Source organism: Lissotriton helveticus, chromosome 6, assembly GCF_964261635.1.
Source record: "Lissotriton helveticus chromosome 6, aLisHel1.1, whole genome shotgun sequence".
Classification (NCBI taxonomy): Eukaryota; Metazoa; Chordata; class Amphibia; order Caudata; family Salamandridae; genus Lissotriton; species Lissotriton helveticus.
Genome location: NC_136067.1, coordinates 1946793360 through 1946809330, shown reverse-complemented (window position 1 = coordinate 1946809330; position 15971 = coordinate 1946793360). Strand labels below are relative to the sequence as shown.

General features: G+C 43.5%; 1 protein-coding gene across 1 annotated transcript in view; it reads left to right on the top strand.

Moving 5' to 3' along the window:
* The window catches only part of LOC144762942 (uncharacterized), a 315799-nt gene that overhangs the window by 280240 nt on the left and 19588 nt on the right, over nucleotides 1-15971 (top strand). The window lies entirely within an intron of this gene.

Sequence of the window (15971 nt, the reverse complement as noted above, 5' to 3'; positions counted from 1 at the left end):
AGAGCAGCACAACTACATGAAAGAAACTCGAGATGCTCATTCTCTTCGTATTTCCCCATGCGGAAATGTACATTTCTGTGTGTGTAATTAGGGACAGACAGGAGTCCACCTAAGAATGTGTCACTGTGTGGATTTCCAAGAGTACCCCTAGAATTCTTGAAAAATTCCTGAAAGTCAGAAATGAACTTAAAGGTAGGTAGGAGTCTACTTCAGCGACTATTTGACTATTCTGAAGACAGATTAATAAGAGATTGTTGAAAAAGAGGCACTGGAAGCCACGTTGTCCATTTATACTAAATTAATATATAATATAATGAGACTGGAGATCTTATTTCGAAAATACATGCGTCCAATCCCTCTGCTTTGCACGGGCAAAAGCTGTGCTCAGTGGGAGGGCTGGCTGAATATGAACAAAAGACCACAGAAATTCACAAAAAAAAACCAAAGGTTAAAGTGACATGTTATGTATGGTATTAAGAGTTTACCTTGCATTAAAAAAAACTTACCTCTGAAAAAAAACCAAAAGATTAAAGTGAGGTCATACTTAGGTGTTGAAATAACTAAAAAACGTAGAAAAACAAAAAACACTGAAATTCACCAGTTACAGTTCATTGAGCTAACTATAATTTGTAGCTGCGCCACGCACTGCTTATGAAATCACATTTTATATCACTCATGGTATGATAAATGACAATATTTATGACATCAGCCTGTTCTTTAACATCCTGAACCAGTTTCTTGTGGTATACCTGGATGATATTCTGATATTCTTTGCTTCCCTTCTGAAGCACTGAGTATAGGTTCAGTCCTTCTTCATCTCATGGAAACCAATCTATCCTGTAAGGTGAGTTGTGAATTCAAGAGGCCAGAAGTGTAGATTGCCTATGGACTTTCCTAAGAGCTCTTCTTTTTTGGACTGGCCAACCCCCAAGTCTATCCAGGAGACTCGGAGTTTTTAGGTCTGCTTAACTTTTATAGACATAAAAAACTTTGCTGATGACCTGACGCTTTTCGAGCCCCTTTGAAGAAGGAGAACCTAGATAAAGGTTTTTATCTGATTTAAAATGCTCATGGAGCCCTTATTAATCTCAGGAAGACTTTTACCCAAATGCTTATTCTCCAACACTCGGTTCCATCTAAAAAGTTTATCATGGTAACCAATGTCGCTAATTTTGCTGTGGGAGCAATTCGGCTTCAGCAAAATTGCAATAAAATATAGTTAAAGAAACCTAAATCAATTTTCCCTGTGAACACACAGTAAGGAGTCAACCCAACAAGATAGATTTTGCAAGTTAAAAAAAGAAACAATTACAATCGAGGAAGTGAAATGAATGTGTAACTATATCTAAGCTATGTAAAAGAAAGCACATAGGTGACATCAATTAAGATTCATTACATTTGACAACGCAAAAAAGTAACTGTGCTTATTGGATGCTTTCAGATCACCAAATCTAAGCCATTGAGAAAGTCATAACGATTGTAAGTGGGTATCTTGTAACTACTCCTTACGGGGCCCCTCCTGCCCATCCCGTGGTTTTCCTCTACGCTCCATCTTGTGGGGGGCAAATACGTTGTTCTGGGATAGAAATCGGACAATTCTCTTGTTGTTATGGGCTCATCTCCTATTTGTGAATCCCAGCTACGTAGATATGGTATGACCTGGTTATCCCTAAAGTTAACAATTACCAGGTCTCCAACCATGTCCTTAGAACGGGAACCTATCCATCCCACCCTTCTGGCATTTAAGATTCTTCCGTCAATATTAGAAGGAAGGGGTCTATTCTTAGTTAACCAAAATTGTACTTTATTTTTGAGGTCCTAATGCCCTTCAGTTTTCCCGTTTATGAGCACCGGCACTCCCGAGAGGACGCACACATTAGGTGCTGCCTCTGGTGGTAGATTTATACAATTGATTTTTCTACGCATATTACCTTGGTTAGCAACTGACCCCTCAGAGCTCGTGGCTACTTTGGTCGGCCATGCTCTAGCGGCAGATCTCGGTTCCCTTGTCGATTTTTTTGGGTACTTCCTTGCTTTTTGAGGCTAGTAATGTGGAATCTAGTGATCGAATTTGGACAATTTTACTATGTGCAGTGGTTTCGAGCATATTGGAAGCAACTAAGCTCTGCGGTTGCTTGCTTAGCTTGATAATTTCTTCTATCGTCGTGAGCTTTTCCCCAATTCCCTCTATCCTTTCTATGAGCGGGGATAATAAGGTTTTAACCAGTTCTTCAAGCTGGGCCAAAAGATTGGATGGTAAAGTGGATACAGAAGTTTCCAGTATTGGACATGCTTTGAGTGGTTCAGGTGTGATGGTGGCATTGACCGAGGGGGGACTTGAAATCAATTTTGGATGTTTCGCTAGACTCCCCCTGTATTCCGCACCTTTACGCTTTCTGTTCTGGGGAGGGACCTGGGAATGCGTAATCGCTTGAGTGTTAGATTTGTCTATTAATGGGAACGGAGTTTCCAGGGGACTTTTATTTGATTGGGGTGATTTAGTAGACGGGGGGCTTCTATTTCCCATCGGGTGTGTTGGCGGACTGAATTGCTCAGTTACCTGTTCTACTGGGAAATACCTAGTGTTACAAATTTTGTTTAATTCCCTCAGTAATAAAGAGTTCGGTGAGTCAGTTGAAATCAAAGGGGATCGTTTGCAGGATATAGTTTCTGTAGACAGACTATTTTCTACTCTCTCAATTGCCGATGTTACCCTAGTTAGTTCGTAGTCCAGTGTCCCCTTGAGTGAACCCCCCAGAGAGAGTGCTTGTTTGGAGGCCCCTTTCAAAGCCATGGTACAAATAAGTTATAACCCTTAATAACATACACAAACCTATATCGGTCCAGTGGGTATCTTAATAACCAGTATGTAGACCATTTAGAAGAAGCAAAAGTGTTCGTGGGTAGTCTCTAGATGCGCATACCTTAGTTCATGTCCTTTGTCCACCAAAACCAAGGGTGGTTGTCCGTCACGACCTCCTCTGGCCTCTTAGGGCAACAGAGGGCCCGCCCTTTGCCCGGGCTTAGCCCGGCACACGCCCGCGCGCGTCCCGCGTGTGCGGCTGTAGGCGTGCCTATATGCGGGGGAGGAGGGGGCGGGAAGAGTCACAGGTGTGCCTGATGGTCTGCGCGCTCTGCCCACTGGGACTCGCAGTTCCGCACCCTCTGAGGCCAAGAAGAAACAGTCAATCAATCCCCTCTGCAGTGTATCCAGGGGAACTTCTGGCAGGACCCTCCCTCCTGATGGCAGCGAAACAAGCTCCACGAAACGGCTGCGAGCGGCTCCTGCGTAGCGGGGGCCGTAAGCCGTATTAAGCTGCAGGGGAGGAGGAGGGTGGGAAGAGTCACAGGTGCGCCTGATAGTCTGCGCGCTCTGCCCACTGGGACTCGCAGTCCCGCGCCCTCTGAGGCCAAGAAGAAAGTCAATCAATCCCCTCTGCAGTGTATCCAGGGGAACTTCTGGCAGGACCCTCCCTCCTGATGGCAGCGAAACAAGCTCCACGAACGGCTACTTCCAGGTGGGTTATTTCCAGGGAAATAGGAAATACAGATTTGAATAAGGGCGGGGTTACATTCTCTTTATTAATGAGAGGTGGCTGTACCTGGGAAGGAAGACCAAAAATCCCCAGAAAATGCTGGACCCACGCTGATTCATCAATAGCTATGTCTATGTTAGCATTATTGGTGTCTTCCGAAAGGAAAGGTGACCTAATAACTTTCCAAAAAGCAATGTTATTTTTCATGATAGAGCTACTGTGCAATTGGGCCCAAAGATCTTCTTTAAGTACTGCTTTCCTTGTTTTTATGGCCTTATTATATTCCCTTCTGCAATGGGAAATTTCCTGTTTATCCCTTAGCGTTTTATGGAGGGCCGTTTTTAGATTAGAATAAGCTTTTGTGCAGGTTTTATTAAATCATCCTTTACTTTTGGCCTTCCTTTCCTTTAGATTCCTATGTAAGGCAGCCTTTACTGCTATTATTATATTAGACAAATTCCTGAGGATCTCTACGTTAGTAGTGTTAAAGTCCAAACAGTTATTTACTGATTGTAGTGAATTTTTTACTACTTCGGTGGTTATTGCAAATGGATCAATCGTTGCCCACTTAAGCGAATACCTGTTTCATCTTTCCAAGGATAAAGTTCCTTGCCCATATAGTCTCACAGGGTTCCGCCTATTGCGGTTAGTTGGGAATAATACTGTCACACTGTTTGGAAAATGATCACTGGTAGAGTTATCATGAGTTTTAAAATGTGAGCGCTGCATTGACTGAAACAAATATAAAATCTATGATGCTAAAATTTCCCCTTCCGTTAAAGGTTTTAATGAGCGGGACCGGAGGTACCATTAATTCGTTTGCCAGCCCTAGCTCCAGAGCACATAGCACTTCATTCATTTGCTCTCCAGTGTTTGTGTGAGAAAAATGAGTTAATGTATTTTCATTTTCGTCTAGAAGGCCACAATTACAATTATTGTTTTGGGGACATAAGGTAAGATTAAAATCTCCCCCCACAAATAATTATGACATTTTTGGCAGAGTTATCTTTTAAGTCCTGTAAGGAAAACAGTATTTCTTTTAGGATAACTATTAAGTCAGTCTGGTGAAGATTATTATAAAAATTAACCAAGACTTATGTGTCATACTTGTTCAAGTCTAATGTTATTATTTCAAAGTTGGTTCGATTTTGTATGACACAATTTTCTCAATTGCTAATAGATTAGAAATGAAAATTGTCAAGCCACCTTTTGCTCTCCCAGAAGCGGAGGGGAGCGCACTGGAAAATAATGTTTTGTAGCCCTCAATGTGTAGAGGAACAGTAGCCCAGGTCTCCTGGAGACAGAGGATATTTAAAAATCCTGCAAATCGAAGCCAGATGTCATTCTTTAATTTGGAACATAGACCAGCTACGTTCCACAAAGCTATTTTAAGGGCTGAATCCTGCTAGGACAAAAGGGGCTCAAGACTTTGTTTGGTGGACCCTTCACATAAATCGAAATTCTTGGTGATTTTAATCCCTTTCTGGTTTTTATTGATAGGCACAAATGAAGGTGGGCCTAAGATCTCCACTATGGGGACTTGGGTTAAAATCTCTGTTTTGGGATTACTACTCTTTGCCTCGTTTTGAGTAAAGGAGTTAGAAGAGGGGAAGTAGTTACATTTATTTTTAGGCGTCGCAGTCACAAGTTCCTCCTCCCCTGAATCTGTGGAATTGTGTGTGTCCAGCCAATCGATGCCCTCCAGACCAGATAGCAGATTGAATCTGTTAAAGGTTGGAACGCTATAGTGATCGTCTGGAGTTGGGGCGATGTATCTGCTCCCAGACAAGCTTGGGTGGTTGGAGCGAGGAGGGTAAAAAAACACCAAGAGGTAGGATATTGATCAAGCCTGCCGCTAGAACATTATTGCCAGCCCCCTAAAGAATATTCTTAACCAGCATGGGAGATCTAAATGTGAGTACGATACAGTCTCCCGGCAGCGATTTCCTAGTACTGCTCACCCACTTGACCCTTCTCGCTATCCTAAATTCATTGAAAAATTGGGCGTCTAGGCCCGTCCTCGTTCCCAGCCAATGAAGGGCTTTATTCCCTAGTACTTCCCAGGATTCTACTTCTGTTAGACCCTTGCTTGGCACATTTGCTAAAACAATTACGTATGGTGTAGCACACGGTGGAAGATCAAGAACTGGATCTGTCCCAGGACATGCCCAGTTTTGGGCTAATAGAGTGGGCGGTAAATGTTGACGTGTCTTCAAGGAGCGCAGTGAGAAGGTGGGACCTGTAGGTTTTGGGTGGCTAGCTAAACCCCCGTGCCAATCATCTATAACAGAGGTAGCTGAAAAATTCTTATTCTGATAGGTGGGGACTGCTGCAGGATGTTGTACGCTAGCAGTTTTAATAGGTAGATCTTTTGAATAGAAGAATCTTGAAGCAGAAGAAGGTAAGAACTGCCTTTATTCTGTCACCCACTCTCCTAGACTGCCTGAGAGATGCCCACATTCTAAGGCAATGGAACATACCAACAGGGAAGGGATAGAAAGGCGAAGAGGAATGTACCATATGTATATGTAAACAAGAAAGAAGATCACAACACATCTCCCTTCACTACATAAAGAAAGAAAACTGAAAATGTCAGGAAACGTCCGGAAAGTCGTTGTGGAGCTAGCATACCACCTGGAGAACCTGCAAAACAGAGATAGAGGCAAAAGGAAAGGGAAGAGAAAGGGGGCATCCACCACTGGCAGAAGACAGTGACAGAAAGAACAACAACAAGAATAACAAGGTAGCAATGGTTCATAGGTCACAAAAGTACAATTCCATAACAAGTTAGCTCCCTAAACAAGTTGACCTTAAAATATACTAGAGAGCATAATATCAATGTGCGAGACAACGGTGATAATTTACTTCTGGATACTTTGACATGCTTACCTTTACATTCCACAGCAATACAAACCCACCCTATAATATGTGGTAAAGCAAATGCAGGATCTAATTACCACTACTCGGACGAACTTGATCTACATTATTAGGGTCACGCATTATTCCTAGCTCTTTTAAGTGGTGCCAGCCTAATAGGTTTGATCCATCTTTTACAATCCCATCCTCATTGCCAGTGTTGTAAAGAAGAATCTTGAAGCAGAAGAAGGTAAGCACTGTCTTTATTCTGTCACCCACTCTCCAAGACTGCCTGAGAGATGCCAACATTCTAAGGCAAGCTCTCATTGACCATACCAACAGGGAAGGGAAAAAAAGTGGGAGGAGGAATGTACCATATGAATATGTGAACAAGAAAGAAGATTACAACAAGATCCCTTGAGAAGGGTTCGTTATCCTTGGGATTTGAGTAAACTTTTCGTGAAAGTCAGCAGTTTCTTGTCTCAGGAGGATTTCCCTCATTTTCCTCCCTTAGCTCTTGAATGCCGGCTGTGAGGTCAGAAATTATTTCCTTGTCAGAGGACACGTGAACCTCGATAAGGGTCAATCTAGCCCGCACTTGGTCCAGATTCATTCTTAGATAAAGATCCAGTCTTTCCACTAAAGTGAATAATCTCTTTATGTTACTACTTAGTCCCTCTAGTTTTTTGTGAGGAGTCCTCCTTCCCTCTACAAGGACCTTTCCTCACAGTTGTCTTTTTTCCATTGATTAATAGATTTCATTGTTGTGGGTGTAGTAACATCTGGGAGATTCTTATCTTTCTTAGCAGGACCCATTACAATGCGCGAGCTATTAATATGGGATGGAATCTTGTGTTTTTTCTGGTGGGGCTGTGAGAAAGAATCAGAATCACTTATCAAAATCTCATCAGAGTTGTTTTGAATACAGACGTTCATGGGGGTGTTAGGCACTGCAGATTGCCTTGGTGATGCTTGTTCGGCTAGTTGTTCTAATTCTTTGGATAGCCGCGAAGAAACTACCTCTAGGGATTCTTCTACTGAAGTAATCTGTTTGTTTAAGGCCCCATAGCCCCCGTAAGGGAACTCAATAGGGATTGTTTTGAGGCAACTATGCCTGTTTTACCCGTGGCGGGCTTCGGGCGTAGCATTTTTCTTTTCCCCATGGCCCTAATAGATTACCTGCTTAGACAAAATGTAGGGGGAAAGGAGAATAATTACAATTAAGTACAGGAAAAGATATGAACCCGCCCTCCCCGGATTTCAAACCACTAGTTCAAGTGAGCTAATTAGTCCACAGTCACAGTTCGCTTCTTAAATAAAAATGTTGGCAGGGCAAAGAGAAGAGATATTTGAACTCTTACTGTCTCTGAATAGATCGTTGCTTTCTCAGCGGCAAAACCAAGAGGTTGGGCCCATCCCAGCCTCAGCCAGCCACAGATGGGCAAGGACGGGCCCGCCCTTGCGAGCCCGTGCGCGTCCCACGCCGTGGGAGCCCACTCAGAGTTTTGTAGGGCGGGTGGTGGCTGACGCAGCTCCACGCGCGAGACCGCACTGCCCTCTGGGATATGAAGTCCCCAGGCGGTCCGCGGTCCGCGCTTAGGAGTAGGTGAGGCTTCGAGTGGGTCCTCCGGTTTTCGGCTGTAGCAGGGAGGTCTCCTGACACAACCCCAGGGATAGCAACGATGCGGGCAACAGAGATGTACCAGGCAGCAGGCAACCAGCAAACGGCAAGAATGCGTCCCACGCCGCGGGAGCCCGCTCAGGGTTTTGTAGGGCGGGTGGCGGCAGGCCCAGCTCCTCGCGCGAGACCGCACTGCCCTCTGGGATATGAAGTTCCCAGGCCGTCCGCGGTCTGCACTTAGGAGCAAGTGAGGCTTCGAGTGGGTCCTCCGGTTTTCAGCTGTAGCAGAGCAGGGAGGTCTCCTGACCCAACCCCAGGGAGAGCAACGATGCGGGCAACAGAGATGTACCAGGCAGCAGGCAACCAGCGAACGGCAAGAAAGCGTCCCCCAAAAAGGCCATTTCCATGCATGAGAAGGAGAGATCTGCGCTTAGCCCCTTCGTAGGGAGGAGTGGTGCCGGATATCTTTTGCCATCCAGCCCCGGCTTGTTGCCTGGGAACTTAGAGACCAGCCATGCAGTGACCCTGTTCCATGCTCTGCCCACCAGAACCCATATTCCCCACCTGCTCATATGCGAGGAGGGTGAGTGAGCCGCACCCAGCCTATGCCCACTGCGTACTTCCTACTCTCCACTGTCCCCTTGTAAATATCTATTCATGACCCCCGGGATACTCCAACTCCCACCTTCTCTCACGGACAGCCCTTTCTCCTAATGACAGGATAAAACCCGGGCTATTCTTCATCCCTCCTAGACGTCCTCACATAAGCGCATCTGAACCCCTCTCACTTCCGGTGCAGTCAATTAAACGCTTACTTTAAGCCCCGCTTAGCTCAAATCCACGTGCTTAATTAGTTCAACTTGTGTCACATTTAATTGGCTTCATTTTTGTCTAGCGGACTAGACACAGGTAGGCATCAAGAGCGGTAAATAAAACACTCTGTGTGTTGTCATTATTCTCCTTCACCATGCGTTTCGTGGTTTCAGCTGGGATGACTCTGGGTTTCCACCTACCCTAGAATGCTCATGATATATTTGGGGATTCCAGTCTGTTCCTGGCATCATTGCCATACACAACTGCCAATATAGAGATTAGGCATTTTAACTGCAAGCTGTAATTTTTTAGGCATGTTTCAGCCGCTTCATTGTTATTTTTTTGCCCACAATTAAGAGAATAAACGTAATAACTGGCAAACTAAATCAAAACAATGCACAGGCACAGAAGCAGATCTGTCAATCATCATCATGGTAGTAATATGAACATGTGACTGTCCAAACCTGGTACAACTCTGCATTGGAGGCCTCTGCAGATGTTCAGGGAGGCTGGTGCGTCCGCCTGATTCAGTCATTAGTTCTCAAACAAGGAAATGGATGTACTTGTGCTTTTGACCATTGTCCTCAAGTAACAAGAAAGTAACCCATTGAAAATCAGCATAAAAGCATACCATGTACACATTCCATTATAATGAATACTAAGACGATTGAGCAATGGGTCTGTGCAGCTTGACCACACTTACAGCAACCACATCTGTATACTCAGTGAATCAAAAGTAATCCAGGCTGCTGGACACGCCAACCACTACACCCTTAAGAAAAACAGACCAATTAAAAACATGCACAAGTATGACTCCTTCACACTGCACACTAGGACAAAATGCCTTCCACTTGCATGTCATAGTAGTATACTACACAAACTAATGTCAAACAGCTGGTTTGGTGAAAATATGTAAGACAGTAAATGACCCAACAAGCACCCCAGACACGCTGCAGAAACAGGAGTATCTGCCCATAGGAAATACATATCAATCAGAGCCAGCTCCCTGCTCCATTCCATCAACTGCTTTGCCTCTGAATTCAAACATACCCAGCACTTTATTTGTGCCAGTAGTTTCTGGTGGTGGGCACCAGCACTTTTTGGGGGGGAATCGAGTTTTATGTTTCACTAACAGATTTACCCAGGAGGAAGACAAAAAAAACAGAAATGGGAAAAATAAGAAAGGATTGGAAATAGAATATCAGTGGCAAAGGGAACAAGCATTTACAATGCAATAGGTATTGCATTTGTGACAGTTTGAGCAATTGTCATTCTAAATGACAATACCTTTTAATTATTTGTTTTCAAAACCTGCAAGCAGTGTGTGAACACCCATTCAGTAATTATACTCCTTGCTTACAAGAAGCAAAGTTGGCAAGAAAACAGGCTCAGTTCTCGTAAGCAACAACTATAACTACAAAGTGTACCCACCGCTTGCAAGATTACTTTTGTTTTTTAAAAAGTATTGTCATTTACAATGCAAACAGCACAAACTCTCGTAAAGAGCTCTTTTTTATCTCTCCTGCATTCTGACAAAACCGCTGCAGCGGGCCAAGGAGAAAACTAGAGGAGTTTTATATGCCTGCTGTGCCTAGGATAGGGCACAAGTCAGGTGTGGATGTGGGTGAACAGAGTCCATCTTCACCGCCTACCTCCACCCCTTTTACAGAGGGGTCTCCACTCTCTCTGCCTAAAACTGAGAGGCATCACCCTGGGTCCCAGCACTGCAGATGCTCACATTTACTAATATTGTGAAATGTGGCCTCGGGACAGGGCGCCAGGTCTGGCGACTTAGTAGACTAATGAGTCCAAAGTAGGGTCCTGTATTAGACCTCATGGTCACAAGTACAAATCCTGGCAGGTCCACACAGTCTTTCATGCTTCTGAGGTCAATAACATGAGTACCAGAGAGGAGGGAAACAGTAAAAATCTGTCGTTCAGTGCTAAGATACCATTCTGGGGGAACATGCTCTTTACAAATAAACATGTCTTAAAACCCCCTTTATGTGTGAGAGGGGTCCAGTGAAAGAGGGCGGGGGCAACTCCTTTATCTCCTAATGAACACCAGCTTGTCTTTCTTATTCTCTGGACGCAATTTGAAGATCTAATGCCAGACGTTCCTCAAGTCTCTTTCACAACTGTGTCCCTTACGCTACTCCTAAGCTGCATTACAAACTGATCCATAGTAAACCTGGACGTGGTTTACAAAAAACTTAATGAAAAATGACCCTTCCTCATTTCTTTGTGAGTGTGCACAATGGTGTTTTTTTGTAAAATAGGCCAGTTAAATTTTAAATAGAGCGTAAATAATGATTTAACACTACTTATTGTTGCATCAAATACAAGTATTCTCTCCTTACTGTTTTTCCCAGGAATTGTGCATTTGCTTTGGATTTTATCAGCAGATAAGTAAAGAAATAAAGGAGTTTGCAGTGCTGCTGTAAAACCTACGAGATGCCACTTGCAGATGTTTATATGGCCATGGATTGAAATGCTAAGGTATCTTGGGGGCAGGCCTTGTCAGACAGTGCACAGGTATGTGGCACCTGCAGAAAAGCCCGCTCAGCTGCTTTCCCAGTAGGGCCAGCTGTGTGACCTCTAAACTGCAGAACGTTAAAAGGCAGAGGTCATCAGTGAGGTACAAGAGACTAGCCCTTCTGTCTACCTGCAGCTACAGTGTCCACCTTGGGCACAAAGGAATTCCAAGATGAGAAAACACCTTAAGGCAGCCATTACAGCAACCCACTTGTCAACTTTGATTCATAAACAACCACATTACTGGTCAGCAGAGGCTGTTTTGTGGTACTAGTCTTAAAGGGGAAGTTCCACCCAACATGTTTTCTAGGCTTTGCTTGACTGGTGTGGCTGTTGCTGTACTTGATTCAATCAACAGAAAAAGAACTTCACAACTTACTGCACAGAGGGACATTGCATCTGCCCACATGTTAATCTTCCTTCTTACTGTATTTGTTTGAGCAGGTTTTGTGTGCTTCCCGCTGAAAGAGTGCTTGTAAGTCACAGTAAGCCTGAGGCGGTTATGGTGACAAGCCAAATAGTTAAGAATGTAAAACTGATTGATTTATTGGGAGTTATGCCAGATCCATTAACTCTGATCTGTTATTACAAAGGCATTAGGCCTGAATTATTTATTGTGAAAAGCATATGTTAAAGCCAGTAGACCTTTTGGGGTGTATTGCCCTTAGACTGAGTTACAGCCTGTAGTCAGGAACTGTCTAACACAGATTTCCCCGGATTTTTTTATAGGCAAGGGTCTACTCACAATGTTTTTTCTAATTTCTTTGATTTTTGGGACCTGGATTGATAGAGCAGCTCCGTGCCAGGGTTTATGTATTCACTAGAAAATGCACTGTAAACAGAGGTAATAAGAGAGGGACTGCAGCACTGTAATGAACCAGGACTCTTAGGCAGTGCTGTAGTAGTTTAAAGGAGGTTGTGCCCACACATCCCTGCTGCTGGATCCCCTGTACAGCATGGAGCTTCAATAGACAGTAGATCAGAAACTGTCTGACAGAAATGTTTACTTGGTTTCAACTTAACCAACTAAAATGCAACCCTGAGAAGTTGGAAATTATCTACTTTGGTACCCCTCCTCTTGATGTTTGGAAGCAATGGTGGCCAAATGACATCGCCTCCCCAGACGGCACTTACACGGTCAAAAACCTGGGAGTAAAGATGGATGATATGCTTTCCATGAAGTCTCAGGTTCAGAAAGTGCCTGGCACATGTTTTGGACTGTTGAAAATGCTCAGAAATGTCCTCTACCTGTTTCCGATCCTGCATAGAAAGATGGTGGTACAGGCCCTTGTCGTTTCCAGACTGGATTATGTTAATGTTCTTTATCTGGGCCTGCCGGAGTATTTACTGAACAGACTTCAAATTGTCCCGAATTCTGCCGCCAGAGCAGCCCTCAAGCTAGGGACTGGAGAACGGATCTCGTATCATTAGAAGAAATGACATTGGCTGCCTGTCCGGTCCAGAATTCTTTTTAAAGCCCTAGTTCTTTCTTTAAAGGCACTGCACGGGTTGGGGGCCCTTTAGATGCGGAAACGAGTTCTCTTCTATATGCCACATAGATCACCTACATCAGCACATCATCACCAAATCCAGACACCTACTTTTTGTAGAGTCAGTTGTGGCGGTCGCTCCTTTCAAGTGCAAGTTGCCCGCGCATGGAACATAATGCCACTACCACTCAGGCAGGCCACGACTCTGCTGGCTTTAGGAAAACAGCTAAAAACCTGGATGTTTCAATAATTATCGTAATGTACTAGACCCTCTCGGTCTCTAAGCTTTCAAGTCTCCTGTCTCCTCTGTCTTAGCGCCGGGACACTGTGTCGAGTAGCCGTGCGCTCTATAAATTCTGTTTAACATTAACAGTACTGCTGCTTCAAAAATCTGCTCCTATTTATTATTCATAGCTCTTGCTGCCACAGATCGGCAGCTTCATAAAGGTTGTGGAACAAATATTTTTTGTTGTTGTCAAAGCCCCCATGCCGCACTTTAACGTGTATTACATTCTTTAGAAGATTTGTAAAACAGACGGGATTTTTGTAAATGCCCTTATTCAGCGGTTTCACTTTAATAGCTGCTGCACACCTTTTGTGATATACTAATTGTTTACAGAAAGGGGCGCAGCCTTTATGCACTTGAAAGTGTGGCATGGAGGCTTTGACAGCAAACATAATATTTACAATGTAATAAGCCTCGCATTTGCAATGCTAATAGCTCAAACTCTCGTAAATGCGAGACCTATTGCATTGCAAATGCTTGTTTAAAAATGGCCATAACTTTAATTCTGATAAGGGAAGGAGTACATATTACTTTAGAATGGGCAAGGAAATGGAGCACCTGGCAACATGTTGGTGATATAAGTGGAGAATTATGGCTAGTGGGAACTAAATCAAAAAGCTCCTTGGCTTTGTATTTCTTCATGCTGAAATGTAGTTGTGAATATTTCTGTGTCCTCCTGAAAATGTGTCAGAGTTTTGGATTTTCAAGAAACCTCTTGATGAATTTCCAAGAAGTAAGAAATTTGCATCAAGGTAGTCCGCAACCTATATCAGTAAATATTTGATGTTTCCAAAAACAGAGAGGTAATAAGAAATCATTGGTGTGAAAAAGACATTGGAAGCTACATTGCCAGTTTCTACTCCATTAATAATTAAAATATTGAGATTGGCACAATGTCATTATGTTCATTATTACTAAGCAGTACCTATAAAAAAATATATGATTGCACTGCACATAATACTGAAGTATAACATTACCATTCATCTGAAAACTATTTAAACAAATTTCCTTTCTGAAATATTTAACACATGTAATCCAAAAGGATAAACATTTGCAAGTGATACAGTTGACAATAATTACTGCGTTGATGCATCTTAATGTAAATTGAAACAATACTGCGGTTGCTTTAATACATAAATAATTCAAAATGTCACTTAAAAAACATTACAGAATTTATTGGGCCAGCCTAAAACGGACCATATATAAAAGGTGATAACAAATTGCGGAAACGGAAGCGGAAACCAACCCAGATCCAGTGTCTTCCAACCCGCAGCACTAACACTCAAGATCATCTCCTTCAGAGCAGCGTACCCGCCCCTCGCCCTTCCCTTTGACACTGTACAGAGCCTGGATATAATATGTTTCTCTTCACGGCGACTCACTCTTCGCCTCTTCTCACTCTGGCACACCTACATGTCCCACCCATACGTGTCATACTCTACAGAGAGGTCCGCCTACTTCTGGTTGGTTACACTGCCGATCTACAAGCCCTATCCTTCTGAGGTTGTCCAAACCCTGGGATCTAACTAACCCTGTGACATCGACCTCACCGGTCCTTGTCGTTCCCGTGGCCAGTTGAATCTTCACCGCCGGCCCTCTGACACCGTCATTGACACATCTTCGCTATACAGCTCTAAAGAAGTCACGGGATAGTTCCCTCATGTGACGAAACACATGTTGACTGGTTGCTTTTCGTTTTTCACATTATTAAATTCATTTGAATAACATTCTGGTGTCGACCATTGATATTGGCATAATACGAGACATTTCAACCGCTGCTTTAGTGCTTTATCCTACATTACATGTGCCCGGGACAGTGTTCATATTTCGTTTATTGGTGGGGTTATACTCGTTTTAGGAAGTCTAGGTGTTAGCAGGTGATTTTGTACTGTGAAAAACAGTTTTCTCTCATAATTTTCATATAGACATTATGTGGCCATGATGTGCACCCAATGCTCCAAAAGTGGTCATTCCATATATATACGCAGTGTAGGTTGTCTGCAAGGCGTGGTGTCACACTGGACTCTGCATCCAAAACAGAATGGGGGTTTGGCAGTGGGCTCTCCTTAAGGCCAAACCAAGCCCAACCTTTGGTATGTGTCCAACTTCAACCATTAAAGGCCCCAGGGGTGGGCACAAAGGGGTTAATGCTGGTAAAAAGTTAGAGGTAACGGCAGAGTTGATGTGTAGATATGCTCTGATTTCCCCATTTAAAGTAGACGGGCAGATCCTGATTGGCTGGCTACAAACTGGAGAATATTTTGTGACAACCATTACAGGACTCCTAAAAATATTAAAGGAAATATTAATGAACAGGGTAGAAACACCAGACCCCAAAGTCAATTGACAGTGACAGCAGGTGTGAAAAGATCCCATCCTGTGGTCACAAGGAACAAAAGGGCACAAAGAGTTGCCACACAAAAGGTACCCAAAATGGTTGTTGAGGTTTGAAAAGAACCCATCTGGTGGCTACAAGGGGCAAAAGGATACCAAAAGTTTCCAAAATCATGGTTGGGAAGAAACGCAAATAGCTCAGTCCCCAGGGGAAGAACTGCCTGGAACAGGGGTTTGGAAAACCTCTTGAATCCCCAGGAAAGACCAAATATTGAAGATTGTGAGCGGACGTGCATGGGTATTCCTCCCAAGTGATGTCACTAACCCTAGGAGACCTTAGTCCCCAGGTACTAGAGATGATGGTAACTGAGAAAAACTCAAGAAAAAATATAGGCCTAAACACAATTTACATTACAGCGGTGTCATTCTTGTAATTGTGGGGGTATTGCATTATGCTTGTTTTGTAAAATTCCCAATATTATGCCATTATGCCACTTCAC